Below are 16,432 nucleotides of genomic sequence, written 5' to 3'. Positions count from 1 at the left end.
GAAAGAGGGGCGATGGCGGTTCTGTCTCAGTTCTGCGAAACCACTCGGCAAACTATTTTCCGTAGGAAAACTGTGTGAGCAGCAGTCACCAACGCGCCCAGTGTATGAGTGTGGCATGCTTTCATCGCCTACTATCGCCTACTTCCGTTCCAGCGTTTGCTCTGATCTCTCGGTTGTTTCGTTCAATGATGGCGGCGATGCTACTGCTGTTGCTGCTGCTGCTGCTGAGCTGTTTATATCTCAACCGAGGCGCAGTTCTTCAGTTCCGCTCACAACATGCTTTTTCATTTTTCTATCACCCCCACGCGGGGAAGGAACCGGGGTGAATGGTTTTTTATCATCATCATCGACTTTAGGCATAAATACCGCGAAGTTGGCAACTTCGTCGTCGATCGTTCCGATGGTTCACGTCGGTGGAAAGCAACTTGGATATTTTGATACCAAGTAGAAGGAGCAACCAGGAGCGGAGGATATTTGTGTGCCGCTGAAACTTGCCTGATGATGAATTTCCGCTCCATTTCGATTGCATTGAGCAATCGCTCAAAGTGTGCTCGAGTGCGCTACTCGCGCGTCATCACCGTCGACTCGATCTCCTGTTGCGTCTGCTTTCGGCGATCGATAGCGCCCATCTCATTCCCTTTACTCCAAGGTTTGCTGAGCTAAAATGAACGAAAATTAATTATTATTTCACTAAACTTGACTACCGCGGGAGCTCTTCTTTCTGCGAAGATGGTTCCAATGTTCTCAAGCGCTGGGACTTGATGGCGATCCATCGTGTTTTTGGAGCCACGAATCTCAATCCCGAGCGGAGTTGAGTGAATTTAATTGGCAGTTATAAATGTGGCAGAGTGTACACAGCCCTATGCAACGGTTGCGCTGCACAACGGGCGACGGGCTCACCAGGACCACCAACGCGTCGAATCGACCACCTCCCTTCCCCAACCGTCTGACGTCACTGGCAAGGGCCAGCGAGGTGGGAGGGGAGCGGCATGGGTTTGGCAAGAAACGGTTTAAAGGATTAAAGGCTCGCAACACGATAAGGCAAAGCAAAGTCAAGAGTGACAGTAGATAAATCATTGTCCCAAAGATGTCAGAACGCGACAGGCGCGAGACAGGCACGCCGAGCATACAGAGAGGCGCCAAGACTTTTGTAATTTGTTCATCCCACCCCCCCATTCCGCTCCCACGCATCACGCAGTCAAGACGTCGCAGAGCATCGCCGATGGCAAAAGATTGCGCTAGAAGAGGAAGATAAAGAAGAAGAAGATACTGGCACCAACGCAGTGCTGGCTCCTCTTTCGCTCGCGCTGTAACGCGAGTTCGCACGAGGGGATGCGCACCACCACCACCAGCACCACAAACCACCCCCCATTCCAAGCCCACCGAACCGAACGCAAACAAACGGCTGTCAATTAATCACGGCGCTTTCCGTCCGACAGTTTCTGCCCACAATAAACTTTCTTATGCGACCGAAATTTCTAATTTTCCAGCATTTAAAGTCAACTCGTTCCGTTTTTGACAAATCTCCTCCCTTCCTCTCGGCTGAATCGGGGGTGAGTGTGTTCGGTTGGGGGGTGTTTTTGGGGTTGGAATGGTTAGCGTCCCCAATTTAATGACCCTTTTTTGCACCCCCCCCCCCCCCCCCACCCCGCTGTTTTGCGCCACACGCTAAGCTCGCTAATGAACATTAAGCAGCAGAGTGAGCCTGCTGGGTTTCCTCTTCGGGCGAGCAGCTCGGGCTTCTATGGCTCGCTGGAACTCGTTTCTCCCTCCTGCTCGCACGTACGCTCTCTCTCTTTCTCTCCACTTCTCGATTCCATTAGGCCTTTCGTGTCGCCATGTCGGCCTTCGACCGGCCGAGTCCGAGCGGGTCTTGGGCGCGATCCATACTTTCGGTACTCAATTATCACCGGAAGGGCGTTCGGATGGCGAGATTATAATTGTCTGAATTAAATATTTGCAACTTACGGCCGGGATCATAAATCTTCATTGCGATCCCGGGGTGTGCCCGGGGCAAGGGGGTCGAGGGTAGGCGAAACGACTCCGATAATCCTTCGCACCGTCCACAGCAGCAGCGGCAAAGGGGGCCGAACGGATTGTCGCTCGAGTGGTCTTGAAGTCCTTGAACTTATGCGAAAGCGAGCGATCCAATGACTCTCTCACTCCCCTTGTGAAGTGGGTAAAGCCGTGCCATTGTCCGTTATTGGTGATAATGTGCTTTTCAGCTACGGTGTCCGATTGCCAAGAAGCCGCTGCCCCCACCGTTATCTACCACCGTGCTTGGTTCATATTTTCGTAAATTTTAGCGCCACTGACCAACCGCTCGAGTGGCTGCGGATGCGTTTTAGTGTTAGGCCCGCTCCACTGCGGTAACTAGATAATGCTCTCAAGGATGGTACGGAGGGCGGGTGAAGTATTCGAAAGATAAGCCAGTCTAGAATGTGGAATGTTATTTATTTACGCACACAGACACAAACGCATTCAAAGAGCTCACTGAGGCGCGAGTAAAGTAGCATATTTATGGCTGTTATTACCGTTGGCAGTAATTTGTTTTAGGACGTTCTTCCACCACGGAAAAGCAGTGGAGAGACAAGCTCGCAGTTTGATCGAAAAAGGAGACGCAACGATACCGGAGCGACATGTCCGGTCATCAAAACAGGAAATAAAAAATCAATCATCAGATCGATCTCATTGGCATCTGATGAGCGGCGCAGTTGATGTTGTTTTGCTCTGCAACATTAATGATATTGAGTTGCTGCTTCTCTCTCTCTCTCGAGATTCCTCTCTCTATATCTCTCTCTCTGGGGCGGGAAGTTTATCATCGTAAAGTTAACCGAGCCAACCCCATCCCGTGAACCCTTGAACCTGCGAACTGCGTAAGTAATGTTGAGTGTGCACGAACCAACGAGCGAACCAATGGGTCACGCGTTCAACAGCAAGTCCAATGCGGGCAGATGTGAGGGCATTGCGAATTCCATTCGGTGCGCGTGCTACCGTTAGTAGTATCCATAACATCTTGCACCTAAACACACGCTTGCAAGCGCCCATTTGAGGCGGTTGATGAAATGTGTAATGCTCCGATCGCCTGCCAGTTGACTAACGGGACAGTCTCGGTGTTCCTTTTGGTTTTGATGAAGCAATTTCAAGCAAGCAACCATTTTCCATCACACTCGACTTCTCGTGGTACCTCTTGGGGTCCTTGCCGCGCGCCCGAAGGCAACGGCTCTACAGGGCTTCGGGGCCATTGGTTGGTTGTGAGGCATGCATGTTCCAACATTATTTGATTTCCCCGATATTCACCTCCACCAATAGAAGGACCGTGGTCCTCAATTGGAAAGAAATTGACGTACGATGAAGCAGAGAGAGGGAGAGAGAGAGTGTGAGAGAGCGAGAGAAAAAGAGAGAGCAGGAAAGAAAACACAAAAAAATGCTGGACACGACGCTTGGGTAACGTTCGCGCTCCATTTGCTTTCAACATTTTACGATCCATCCATTTGCGCCAGCGACCGTTCCTGCTCCTGCTTCATGGTCCTCTCGAACCACTGGCCTCCCTTTTCAAGCCAAAGTCACGTTACCATCATGTTCGCTCACCCATCAGCTTATCGGGTATCGTATGAGTTAATCATTTCCCTGTCCGCGACCTGCATTTGGGCGACATTTCACCTCGAGCTCGGCGAACCAATCGGTCAGGACCAGGGTCTGTCCTAGCCCTCGTCCTAGCTCTGACCCTGGCTGACGTTAAATGCCTCCACTAGCGGCTAATGTCAGAGCGCGGCGCAATTAACACTTAATACCGCAGTGAAGGCGCGGCGGTCGCAAAATGGTTCCATTCGCAGCACCGTTCCTTATCGGAGCAGCGGAGACGATACGTGGAGTGGCACCTCGGACACAGTGCCCCACAACCGGAACTTCGGTGAAGGTGAAAGCTTTGCTTTTCGCTTTCTTTTAGTTATTTTTCAGTGGCACGATTTGAACACAACGCACACAGGCGACCACTCGGCATTTGTTGCCTTGCTAGAGGGAGGTCGATATCTTAATTTGTCGAAATGATAACATCACCCCCGCGGTGCTCCACTCCTAGGGAGTTCCTTGTGATTATTTGGTTCCTTTAGCGAACACAAATACCACGCCAACCGCCAAACTCTGAGTGCTGGTGGCGGCTTATCACTAATTAAAATATCCATCCTCTGCGCTCTCCCTCTCTCACTCTCGTTTGACACCCACTAAAGGGCCGAAAAACGCGACCAAATGAAGCCATCACCCCCCGCAGATGCCCACCACCAGATTGTTGGGCCAATTGGGCCCAGAACGAACGTCCAGTTCGTTCCTGGCGAATGCGTGGAATGCGTCGTTCGCAGAAGAGCCACGGATTGCGAACAAACTGAACTCACTAGACCAGACGCGCTCGAAGCTGGCCAAGAATCGGCGAATCGCGAATCACTTCCTACGATTAGCCAGCAGATTTATTTGATTGGCACAGACACTGCTCACGGCCCATGCGCCCGGTTGAATTGCCTAATGGAGAGCGCTACGGTGAGTTGCGAACGAGGTTCGACGCCTTTCGGTGGCTTCCCGCCTTCTCGTTCGTGGCAAGAAATGAGTTTCTTTTCGCCATGCTCATGAGGAATTTGGACGAAATGGAGCTGCTGCCATGCCAAGGAATGTAACATTGACGCATGCAGGCATTTTGAGGGAAGCGATGGAAGGAGCTAAGCGCGGTTTTTTTTGCAGAACTCTATTCACGTCTACTGTTCCTGCAATCTAAAAGTAGAGCTCCACGTCAGTCTTGTGCCAAAAAATGTACCTTTGGGACAGAAAAAGCCATTCTTTTGTTTGGTGTAGGAATTGGTTATTTTTAAAATGGCCATCCATTCGGGATCCAGGTCAAACGCTCCTGATTTGGAATCAGCTGCTCATTAAAGGTGACTGACATTAATTTGGACAAATACTAGGGTCATTTTTGAGCATTTTTTTGTAGCAAAACTGTTCAACCGTACTTCGTTTGTCATTAGGCTTCATCTTTTGAACAATATTTAGGGCATGGCATTAATTTCAGGGAGGCGTGTCTTCAAAAATTTAGTGTACATCATAGTTCCGAGCTGAATTATCAGCTAGATGTTTATGAGAAAATGTTGAGCAGTTTTTAAAAGAACACGACGGCCTAGAAAATACTGTGTCAATTGGGCGATTAAAATTTCAGGACGGCCCAGAAGAAGCCCAGTAGGGATTAAAATACCGCTTCAAAGCGAGCGAGATGCATTGCGCTATGTATCAAGCGCAATGCATCTCAAAAATCCATATGAACTTTTTAAATAATTAATTTAAAAAAAAATCTAATTCAATCAAAGCCAAAACCACTCCACTTCATCTTGGAGAACAAAGGGATACTTACTTTGATCGAAAGCACTTCACATTCAAACTAGAGAAAATGGCGAATGGCAGACCCCAATGCCGTAAACCGATGCCGTTGTGAGCTCTTTCCAAAATGAGCTCGTAAAGGATGCCCGGACCTAATGTTCGAATGTACGAATTAATTTGCCCGTAAATCTTTATTCGATTGACTCAAAATGATTAGCATACCTTTGCCCCCTTTGTACGCTCCCCTTTCCCCCTGCACAAAAACACGATGGTTTCACCCCAAAAAACCGAAACAGACGAAACCCTTCGAATCGATACCTCCCCTCTTCGTCTTTCGAGGGCTGTGGCGAGCAGGCGATTGAGTTGAGAATCGCTCAGAAAAGGGCAATGCATGATCCGCTACCCCAGGTAGGAACGAGGTAGGTGGCCGTTTATTTTGTTGCGTTTCCGTTGAGATAAAGCATCCCTGGATGCCCGGATCCGGGATCGCCACCACGCTAACCAAGCAGGTAAAAGGCAGAAAACACACTCGAAACCATTACAATTTATGGTGGGCCCCTCTCTCTGGTCGGTCGGCCCAAGAAATTGCCATTCAATTTTCCGGACCCACCCGTATGCTGTTTCACCGTTTTTCCTTTTTCGTAATAACAGTTCCTCTTCGGCATCGGACTTTGGGACAGTTTAATGCTCGCCAGTAAACGTTAATCCCGCAGTAAAAGTGAATGATAAAACGTAAGTAAATCGAACGGCAGAGAGATAGAGATAGAGGGAGGGAAAAGAGAGAGTGAAAGTGAGAGCAGCAACAGGGAGAGAGAAGCCATTTCGAGGGCCGTGGGTAGCCTAAGTTGGTGGCACTAACTGGTCACGATGGCCATCATGGGCCACAGCCCCGCGATCAATTGATAACGTATTCGAAATTTAAATTATCCTTTTTAGCGCAGACGAATCACCGAAACGTCGCTCAGCCCCTGTACACCTCAGGCTGAGCCACGCGGATACGGATCAGCGAACACCCGGCAGCGAGAGAGAGTCCCGGGAGTTAATGGTGCGTGCGAGACCATTTAGACGAAACGATCCCAGCATCCCAAAGAGCACATTCACCGCGCAACCTCATATTGTCTCTATCCATCTGGAGTTCGGTCCGGGAGTTCCGATCGATTATTGATCAATTTCGAGGGGATCGTAATGGGCGAGGTAGGTAGCAGGAGGAGCAGGAGGAAGAGAAGCTGGCCAGAATGATTTAATTCCAGCTGGCCAACGGTGTCGATGTCGTAAATTTGCCACCCATTATGCTGATCATACGACCACCACCAACACCACCACTGGCCACCGGGCAGCGACCAGAGCAGAAGCTGAGAGCTGTAAAGACGATGATTACGTTGGTGATGATGATGATGATGATGATGATGGCTGTGGCCAGTAGCACCAGAAAGCTGGTGGCAAATTGGGGTCCCTTAATGGTTGGCGTATCGTAAAAAAAACTTTTATTTCCGGCGACATCAAATGAACCAAACATACCTTCTGATGCGGTTTTTCTTTTCTTCTCCTCATCGTGGCCAAGGAATCGCTGCCCAAGTGACGTACGTGACGTGGTGGTGCCACAGGGGACAACGCGAGCTCAACATCAATCAACCCCTGGAGTGGAGTGCAGCTTCTCAAGGAAAAAGCATGAAAAATGCTGATAAAAATCAGTATCCCCGGAATGCTTGACTTTTTAGGGATGGCTGAAGGGTGAGAAGCAGCTCCTGGGGTGGCATTCGTGGCGTTTCGAGTAATGAACTTCGATATCTCGCTCAAACAAACCACTGCAAACGAACCACCGATGCACCGGCCGATCAGCAGATCCACTCCGAGTGACTCCGAGTGGTGGAATCGATTTGTATAAAATATTCAATCCCCGCCAGCCAGCCAGCCAGCCAGCCAGCACGCTGGCAAGTGACTTTGCTCTATCGCTACCTTGGCCGAAAACTATCCCCTCCGGCGCGAAAGGAACAGGTTTTACGGTTCTCCAAATCCTGATCCCGTAGTTTTTGCTTTCGATTTTTCGTGGTTTTTTTATGCTGCCCCGTCTTCGCCACGGTTGTTATCATTTGGCCGCAGCAGACGGCAAACGGAAATTGGCAACCGAAGACGATGACGACGACGACGAGAAGCATGGTACGACCACCAACCGATGCACTTTGACTTCAAATTCCACAAAAAAGGAATCTCGGCCATCGCCAATCCCCAGCGCCAGTAGTGTGTCAACAAGCTGGCTGGCTGCTGGCTTACTTGCGTCCTTCCTTTTCTCCTCTTCCTTTTGTGCACTCTGTTTCCAAACCGAGAGAGAGAGAGAGAGAGAGAGAGAGAGAGAGAGAAGATGAGGATCGTGTATCAAACGCTATCGACCGTAAGTCAAATGAACATGACTTCTCTGACATAACGCTCGGTGCGGAACGGACCGCCTGGTTCCCACGGGCGACCCTTTCGCCAACGACAACGACAGAGACGACGACGACTCGGGCGCATTGATATATTTATGAAATATGCAAAGCTAAACATGAGAAAAATCGTTTCAATTCCGTCCGCTCCCTGGGAGATGTTTCATTTCACTCAACACACAAGACGACGATGCCGATGATGATCGGTGCTGGTGATGCTGTACCGAAAATGCCGTAGCCACCCCCTCACCCTGGGTGGTGCAGTGTATTATCGGCGCCCCACTTCCTGGTCCTGAACACCGAACAGTCGATTTTGGACGACAAATTCGATGTCAGCACGGCGATGGAACACGATTTGGAATGCGGATTGGCGAAAGTAGCCCTGACGAAGGCAGGGAACATTGGCATCTGATGGTATCCAACGGGGTTTTCATCATTCACCCTGTTGGGCACCACGTAAGGATGAAGTCAATGTTCAACATGCGATGTAAGCTGTGACGGCGTCGGAGACCAGATTGCTTCACTCCACTCACCGACGCCACGGACCGCGCCCTCAGCACATCAATCAATCCGAAAGAAAAAGGTGAAATGTATGCTCGACGACGTTCACCCAGAGACGACGCAACGTCATCATCACCGGAATGTGCCATGCGCCATCGATACGAGGATCTACCATCCATCCAACCAACCGACCGACCGACCGGATGCTGGCCTTCTGGGTGGAGGAAATGGGCGAAAAAGAAAACGACACATAAGTTGGGAGGGAGATTGGGAACAAATGCATTTCGCGGTCGCGGGCTGGATGTGGACGGAAGGATCATAAAAACCGTACGCACGGACCCGAGTGCGAGGACATTTGGTGTGTTGGCCTACTCGGTGCGAATGGTTTCCCGTTTTTGACGCCGCTCGGTGAAGGAACAACAAAGGAGCCATCGGCAAGCGGCTTGGCAGCGGAAGTGGCAAGTTGCGCTAATGGTGGTTGCCTTGGTGATGCTTCCACATTTTCCGCTTTTCATGCGCGCCCACCGTGGTCACGGTACGTGGTGTAATTTCGTGTACGGTGGACGTGCCGGACCGGGTCAATTCGGTCAACTTGAAGTGGAGACGGCGATGCGGGCGGAATGGCGTTCGCAACGCAGAAGCGTGATTGTGATGTTAGTGGTTTTACTTCAGCGTGTTGTACCGTTGCTCTGTGCGAATAGAACCTTCATATCGGGAGCGAAAATCGAACACGAAATAAAAAAAAACGTTAATTGTACGCTTATTTTAAAGCTGCTGCAAGAACTTTATGAAGATGATTTCTCGAAAACACATTGAACTGCCTTCTTTCAAGTTTAATCTTTAAAATAAAAATACATCTTTCCTTCAGAGTTCTATAATCTCTTATTAGAATGCAATGTAGCACAGCTTAATCATCTAGACCATTTCTTTGTTCATGAAAATTTGTCGCATCCACAATCCTTTCCAGATTATTGAAACATCTTCCTTTCTTGTTCTTTAAATTTCCCGTTTTGAGGCAAATTTTCATTGGCCGTTCCACGGGTATCCACCAGCTGAACAACAAAATAATTTCTCTAATTTCCTGTTGTATTTCACTTTGCATATTGGACTGCAATCGTTTTTTTTTTTAATAACAACAACATAGTAGTACGTAAATATGTTTCACTTTTGTCATTTTATAGGCTGCGATCTCGTGAAACTTTTAACAGATTGACGATATCACTGCACTAGTTTCTCAGATCTTAATACGTAATCGGGCAACATGTTTCATCAATTTGCAGAAAAAATCCACCAATTTGTTCAGCATTGAAGAAAAAAAATTAAAATGAAAGAGGCATACTCATACTAAACTTCGATTTGCAGCATTGCATCATTTATACTGAGGAAATTTTCTCAAAAAAGGGCAAGAAAAGTACAATAAACGCAGGATAAACCACGTTAACCGATTCTTTTAAAAGAAGTTTTGCATTTTATTGAGTTTCTCTCTTTCGATCCCGTGCAAGAACAACGGTAAAAACAAGTTGAATATGCCAATTAAAAGCGAACAAAAGCTCGGAATAATTGGCTCGCATCAATATGTTCAAGGCCAACAACATGCAAACGGGTGCCATATGGTATCGACTCACTTTCATTGAAACGTCGACTAGGAATCTACCTCGCACACTTTGTTTTTAAAACCTAAAGTCCACCACCGCGGACACGTCGGCACACCGAAACGGTACACCATCCCTGAGGGACACTGAAATTCGCGCAATTACATCCGGACATCGTTGGCCACCCCATTCAGTCGCCGAACGTTTTGTTCCACTTAAAACCATCATCATCATCATCATCATCATCATCATGAGCACCGCAGGAGCTGCTCGTGTACAGCACGTAGACTAACAAATCGGTGCTCCCCCCCCCCCCCCCCTGGCTCACGCTTCGCCCACATGTGTCCCATCAGGCCATCAGTCCCGTGGCCAGTCCGAAGCCAGCCCGAGGAGTGTCATCAAACATTAACGCGTTGTTAATGTGTGTGCCACGCGGAAATTGCTCCTGCAATTCACACGCCTACGGTTCAGGAAGCCGGGCGGGAGGCAAAAATGGTCCCTAATTGTAGCGTTCACACGCGCGCACCCCAAGCGCCCGAATGATCGACCGAAGCCCATTTCTCGCCTTCGCCGTAGTCCTGACCTGCCCTCATCACGCTCCAGCCTTTCCACCGTCCAGAGGACGATTTTTCATCTCTCACTCCCTCTACTACTCGCTCTCTTCCTCTTTCTGTGGTTGCTTTCACCTGAAGTGGACCCTTCTGGAGTCAGTAAGGGAACGTCCTACACATGGAGTGCCTATCGTTGCGCCAGGAACATTGTACCTAAAATGGGGTCATCAGCAGATCGATCGCTGCGAACGTGCGAATTGTTCGATGTCTCCTGCCCCTGAACCGGAAGTTACCCTTCGATCCTTTCTTTCTCTTTCTCTTTTTCTCTTTTTCTCTCTTTCACTCTCTCTCTCTCTTTCTCTCATTCTTTCTCTCTCTCTCTCTCCCACCCGGTCTGTGGGGCAAATATTTTCTAGATAAATTACATCGATTACGTTTCCCCGTTCCATGCGATAGTCGGAAGCCGCAGCTGTGTGCATGCCCTTCGCAGGAGACTATCGGTCTCCTGGCTTCGGGCACACATGGCCACAGCCACGACCACGACCTCGGCCTACTACCGTCGACCAATTTGCCGGCGAAAAAGGGGGCCGCGCGAATGACAATGGAAAACAATTTTCGACCATTAGTAACATATTTCAAACTGTAAAAATCCAATTTGCTGCAACCGTCGGCGACAGCCCGGGCACAGGCGTTAGGAAATGCCTTTTCCACCCCGCGTCCGTCACACACGCGTACAGACATAGTGTGGGTCTCATACTATCATTTTCATCAATTTTCCCGAGCCTTACTTTAACATCCACCATTGCCACCATAGGGCGGCTTTTCTTTTCTCGGCGCCAGCGACGTCGCTTTTATGGTTGCATTTTAAACATTGTACCCCATTGCCCATTGTAGCCGGCCTGGAGGAGGGTTGGGTGGTGAAACTGAAACACGTGACTTGGTCTGAGTCTGCAGAAAGCCAAGCGCGATTCAATATCATCATTTAGCACCATCATCATCATCATCATCATCGTGCGCGAGTGCTCATAGTCGCACAACGATGCTCACTCTTTCTGCCTCAACTCGAATGTGAGACTTCAATAGTCTGCCGATGCTGCTCCAAAACTAGTTTAGCCCTCGTTAGTCATCCACAATTCGGTGTTCAGCTTCAGACCCGGTGATCGGAAGCCCCATCTAACGATCGATGGATAGCTGTTCCTGGTGCTGGTTTGGTTTCCGCTTTTCTTTTTTCCTTTTTTTATTTCGGGTGTCATTTCACTGGCTCCAAAAAATCCATTTTCACCATCGAAAGGCTTTTCCAAAAAACCTCAAATGCACTCGCGTGTGCTAGTGCATGCACTTGGTGGACGTACCAGAGAATGAGCAAAAGGATGATCCAAAAAAAGAATCAAACAGAACGAGCTCTTTCACTCGTTTTATGTTGCTTCGTTTGGCACGATTCGAACCCGTGTTCGTGAAGTACGGTTAAGGTGGTGGCGCTAAAAGTGAAATTTAATAAATCGAGAGCATTCGGAAAAGTCATGAACACTGGTGAAACAGGAATGGAATTGATTCCACGCTGCAGCCCTTGGCGGGCCGTGGATTCGTTTATTTCTATCCAGGTATTGAAACCTGCTTCCCGAATGATATTGATGTCGATCGCGGACTAATGGTTTCGATGGCAAAACGTAGAGAAAGGCTGTACTTTCACAGAGATAGGTGCTTCTGGTGCGTAAAGGATTATGGATTAGATTCATGTTTGTTCGCGAGCGTGTAGCAATACTGTGATGGTCATTTGAATTGAGGCAAAAATAATGGAGCTCCCGTCAGTTTCAACAGGTTACCAATTCTTGGAATAGCGTTACCCATATTACATTCAATAGAAAATCTGATTTTCGATCCGATCGATTTCATAGAAACTGTATGCGCAATTAGTTATGTTTCAAATCATTATGCATATTGTACTCAAATCATCATACTGATCAATGATTTTTTCTACCAGATGATATTAACAATATCTTGTTTAAATGTTAAAAGTGTTTTAAAAGTTTGAAAATTAGAATACATTAACCTTTTCGCGGATGATTTTTTTTGTAAAATACGGTAAAACATTTTGACAATGATGCTGCCACGAATAATGTAAGGAAAAAGTCAAATTAGAAAAGCTGAAATTGTATGTTATTGAGGCATAAACATATGATAGAAGCAGCATCATGAGCATAATGCTCATTTTTAGCGGCATCTGGCGCCACAAATAAGAGAAGCGAGATATGAATTCCTATTAAATAGTAAAAGTAATGTCTTGCAGCTCAAGCCGTGACATACCGCATTACCGAGAAGCAAAGCCAATTCTTTCATTCTGTATCCATAGTTGACCTTTACGACGGTTTTTTTAAAGGCGGTTGGTTTACGGGTCCCTCGACATGCTGCTACATTAAAAAGATCAAAATTTCTGTAAAAAATCACACAGATAGTAATTCATTCTCAGTAATGGACCGAGCCGACACGTCGGATTCGTTGGTGCCGCGTACAAGGACATGATATTTTATTAACACTTCCAGATAGTAGCTTCCTATACGGTCCGGCTATTTCATGCCAAACCGATTGCCTCGGTCATTTTCTACGGAAACCCCCATCATTCGAACTCTATCGAGGACCTTGATGTTATGACTTTCCAGAAAATTACTTTATGACGCTGCTCAAATAAATTCCGAAAAGGTCTCCTGCCCGGCAAACTGGTGCCCGGTGCTAAATGAAGGGTGTAACCACCACAATGTTGCGCCAAACAGTCGATTGTTTACCGACATCCGACCTACCATTACAAAATATACATGATTATCAATTTTACCCCGCTCTCTCAAGCGTCGTCCTACCACTTCACGAGCACCACTCACTCACTCCTCTAACCATCAAACAAACACTTTACTCTCGCCAACACTAATGGGGCTGAACCACAACTCGACCAACCGAGCCGTGAGCTGCTGTTGACCTGCTGCCGTGGTGGTCAGAAAGCTGTGGACGTGGTGGACGAAGTAGAGCCCAAATTCGTACGATTTCAGCGTCCAATTTCCTACTTCCCTTTGCTCCGAGTGACCACTTACGGACCGACGGGGGCCCAGTGAAGGGTAAGCAATCGATATCTTAATTTAGATGCCATACCTTTACCGCACCGCACCGGACCAGAGCAGCCGAGCAGCCGTTTGACTAACGAAAAGTAAATTAAAAAAATGGCGTCTCGTGCTCATGTCTAGATTAAGGTTAATTGAAAAGTCTGGTATTCGAAAAAAGGGTCACAGGCTGCTCGTACGGTCTCTGTATGCTCTGTGCTGTGCTCCTTATCAGCAGCATTATCATAAAACCCCTTCATATCGACACGGTGCGAGCGGCAGGGCTTGGGCCGGACCATGGACCCGGCCGGCAACAAATTAAAGCAAAACCAACCAACTAACCCCAGAAACAACCCCCATAACGGTGACTATCAAAGTGTGGAAAAAGTAGCAGAAGACGAGTACAGAAAAAAAACAGAAGCAAAACGGGAAAACATCCGCAAAACAGCATCACGCAAGCGCCCTCTTACTTTCGCAACTCTAGCCTTTTGACCCGTTGGACTTCGACCCAGCCCAAATAATGGCTCCATCGCAAAGCAGGCGAAGGCAGCTTCCCCCATTTCATTCGCCTTTTCGATCGAGGACTTCCCTCGAAATAGAGCAATGATCATGCTTAGTATATTCAGACTCGGGCTCCCTCCGCAACCAACCCAAAGGCAAACCTCCTTTTTTGTGACACTCCGCACAGCACGGTCGTGTTTATGAGTTTCCCTTGCTCAATGGAGTGCTACGGAACACCGGACCGGACGTATCTGCCACAGTGGAACAAAACAATTTTCTACCGCATAAACCGTCGGAGAAATGGTCCGACAACTGAAGGCCAACACCTCTGTAGCATAAATGGCGCACTAGTACATGAGTTTTGTGGAAGAGGCTGGGTGTTGATGGGACCCTCCCAGAAACCGAGAAACTATCGCTAACCGGTACGGACTTTACTTGCCACCCAGCGATGAACCCAGCGCTTCCACTGTTTTGCCAAATCACCTCCACTGGCAGCGAGGTGTGCTCGATTCAATTGAATCCCTCCTCTGTGAGTACAATAACGTTTATCTGTCTATTAACATTTGCTTACCACCTTGTCGCACCTTGGGGTCGACCAGCAGGGACCTTGCACGAAGGTGATTTATGAAGAAGAAAAAAACTGCTCTTGCACGCCCATTTGGGGATTAGTCTCATCAATTAACAATCAACTAGTGTCGTGTATTCCCCCGTTGTATAAACAAACAGGTTTAATCGGAAAATTTCATTTATTACAGAGATGTTACGATATTAAAAACTGATCTGTCACACGGATTACCGGACTTCAATCATCGAGTAAAATTGACGAGTGATGCACTCCTCCTCGGTATGTTGATGTATAGGGTAAGATAGTGCGCGTGACAAGTTAACACCGGAACACTATATATGCTTAAAAATGTATTAATTTTTTAAAATTGGCCAATCAAATTGTTTTGAAAAAAATTTGGTCAACAGATATACTGGAAACTCCAAGATACTTGTAAATAAAATGTAAATAAAATGCAGATAAATTCTTCAATACTTGATTTAGTAAAACAACAGGTTTACGGTAATTTGCCCTAAAGATTTGAGATGTTTAATTCCAAGTTTGATGTTCAACAAGTGGTTGACATTATTCTTGCACAATTGATCGTCCAGAAAGATTTTGAAATAATATACCATAAAAGAAATATAAATACGTAAGCCTTCGCAACATTGAGCTAAAGTTATTCAGCTTGCTAAGGTTTCTAATAAAAATGTAAGCGGACAAATGAGTTAAAAAGATGATATAATTATGACTTTGTTTCCATGCACCCGATTTTCATTTGATGAAATCCAATTTTTTCTCTCAGTATTATTTTTGAATATCTAGCAATTACACCAGTTCTATTTTCAACACAGCGGGCTCCACGTTGCTTGCTGCTTTAATAGCAACGAGCATTAAATGATTTTTCCCTTCCAAATCGGCTGCTCTCACCGGAGCCCGTGGCCGAAAGAGTACAAATCCACAAGCCGCACCACTTTAACAACGGTGATAGTGCCAGTCGTGAGGAGAGGGTCAGCAGAAGAAAAAGAAGAAGAAGCAACACTGCGCCCAGCGAACAACGACTTGACCTCAAAAGACAAAGTTTCCCCTCCCTCCAAGGGGACCAAAGCACACCGCCAACAATAATGTCGGTCGTACAACGAGTAGCTGCACCGTGCAAACGCGATTCATGCAAACCGCGCGCCATCCTCCCCGCGAGGGGGTCCGGAAAGGTTAGCCACCAGCCTCTTGCCCCTTCGTTGACCTCTTCCGACGGTGCCGGTGACGGTGGACTGCAAACTGGAGAGGCAACCGTTTATTGTCTGTGAAATGAGCACTTTTCCTGTGCTCGTCGCTCCTCGTCGGCGTACCTTTTGATCTGCCAGAGAAGCGAAACCACTTGGAGCCAGAAAAGCGTTTTGCAAGCGAGCCCTCCTAGACCCATTATGATCACCATCATCATCCACAACAACAACAACAGAACAACAGCAACAACAGTTACAACGCCCTACAGTGCTCGCTGGTGCTTGGTGCCGGTACTGGATAGCCGCAATTAATCAGTCCGTCCCAATCCTTCCCAAAAAACGAACGAGGTATTGAATCGTCAAATGCCACGCCGACGCCAACCGCGTTCTGCTCTCTCTCTCTCAAGTGTCCTAATTTGAAAGTTTGTCATTAATTTATGCTACCACCCTACCCAGCCCACGGGCACCGACTCGCGCCACGCTCGCACCAATCCCTCATCGCTGGGCCATCGACATCCGACGACCGGTTTTGACGGAGTAGAAGTAGAGGGAAGACGAGATGGCGCAACGGCAGAGAGAGAGAGAGAGAGAGAGAGAGAGAGTCTCATTCGCAGCGAAGCATCCATCTTGCCGAGGTGCCAGCACCAGAGGATAAA

Source organism: Anopheles aquasalis, chromosome 2 (genome assembly GCF_943734665.1).
Source record: "Anopheles aquasalis chromosome 2, idAnoAquaMG_Q_19, whole genome shotgun sequence".
Lineage (NCBI taxonomy): Eukaryota > Metazoa > Arthropoda > Insecta > Diptera > Culicidae > Anopheles > Anopheles aquasalis.
The sequence above is the reverse complement of the archived record's forward strand: the minus strand, read 5'-3'. Positions refer to the sequence as shown.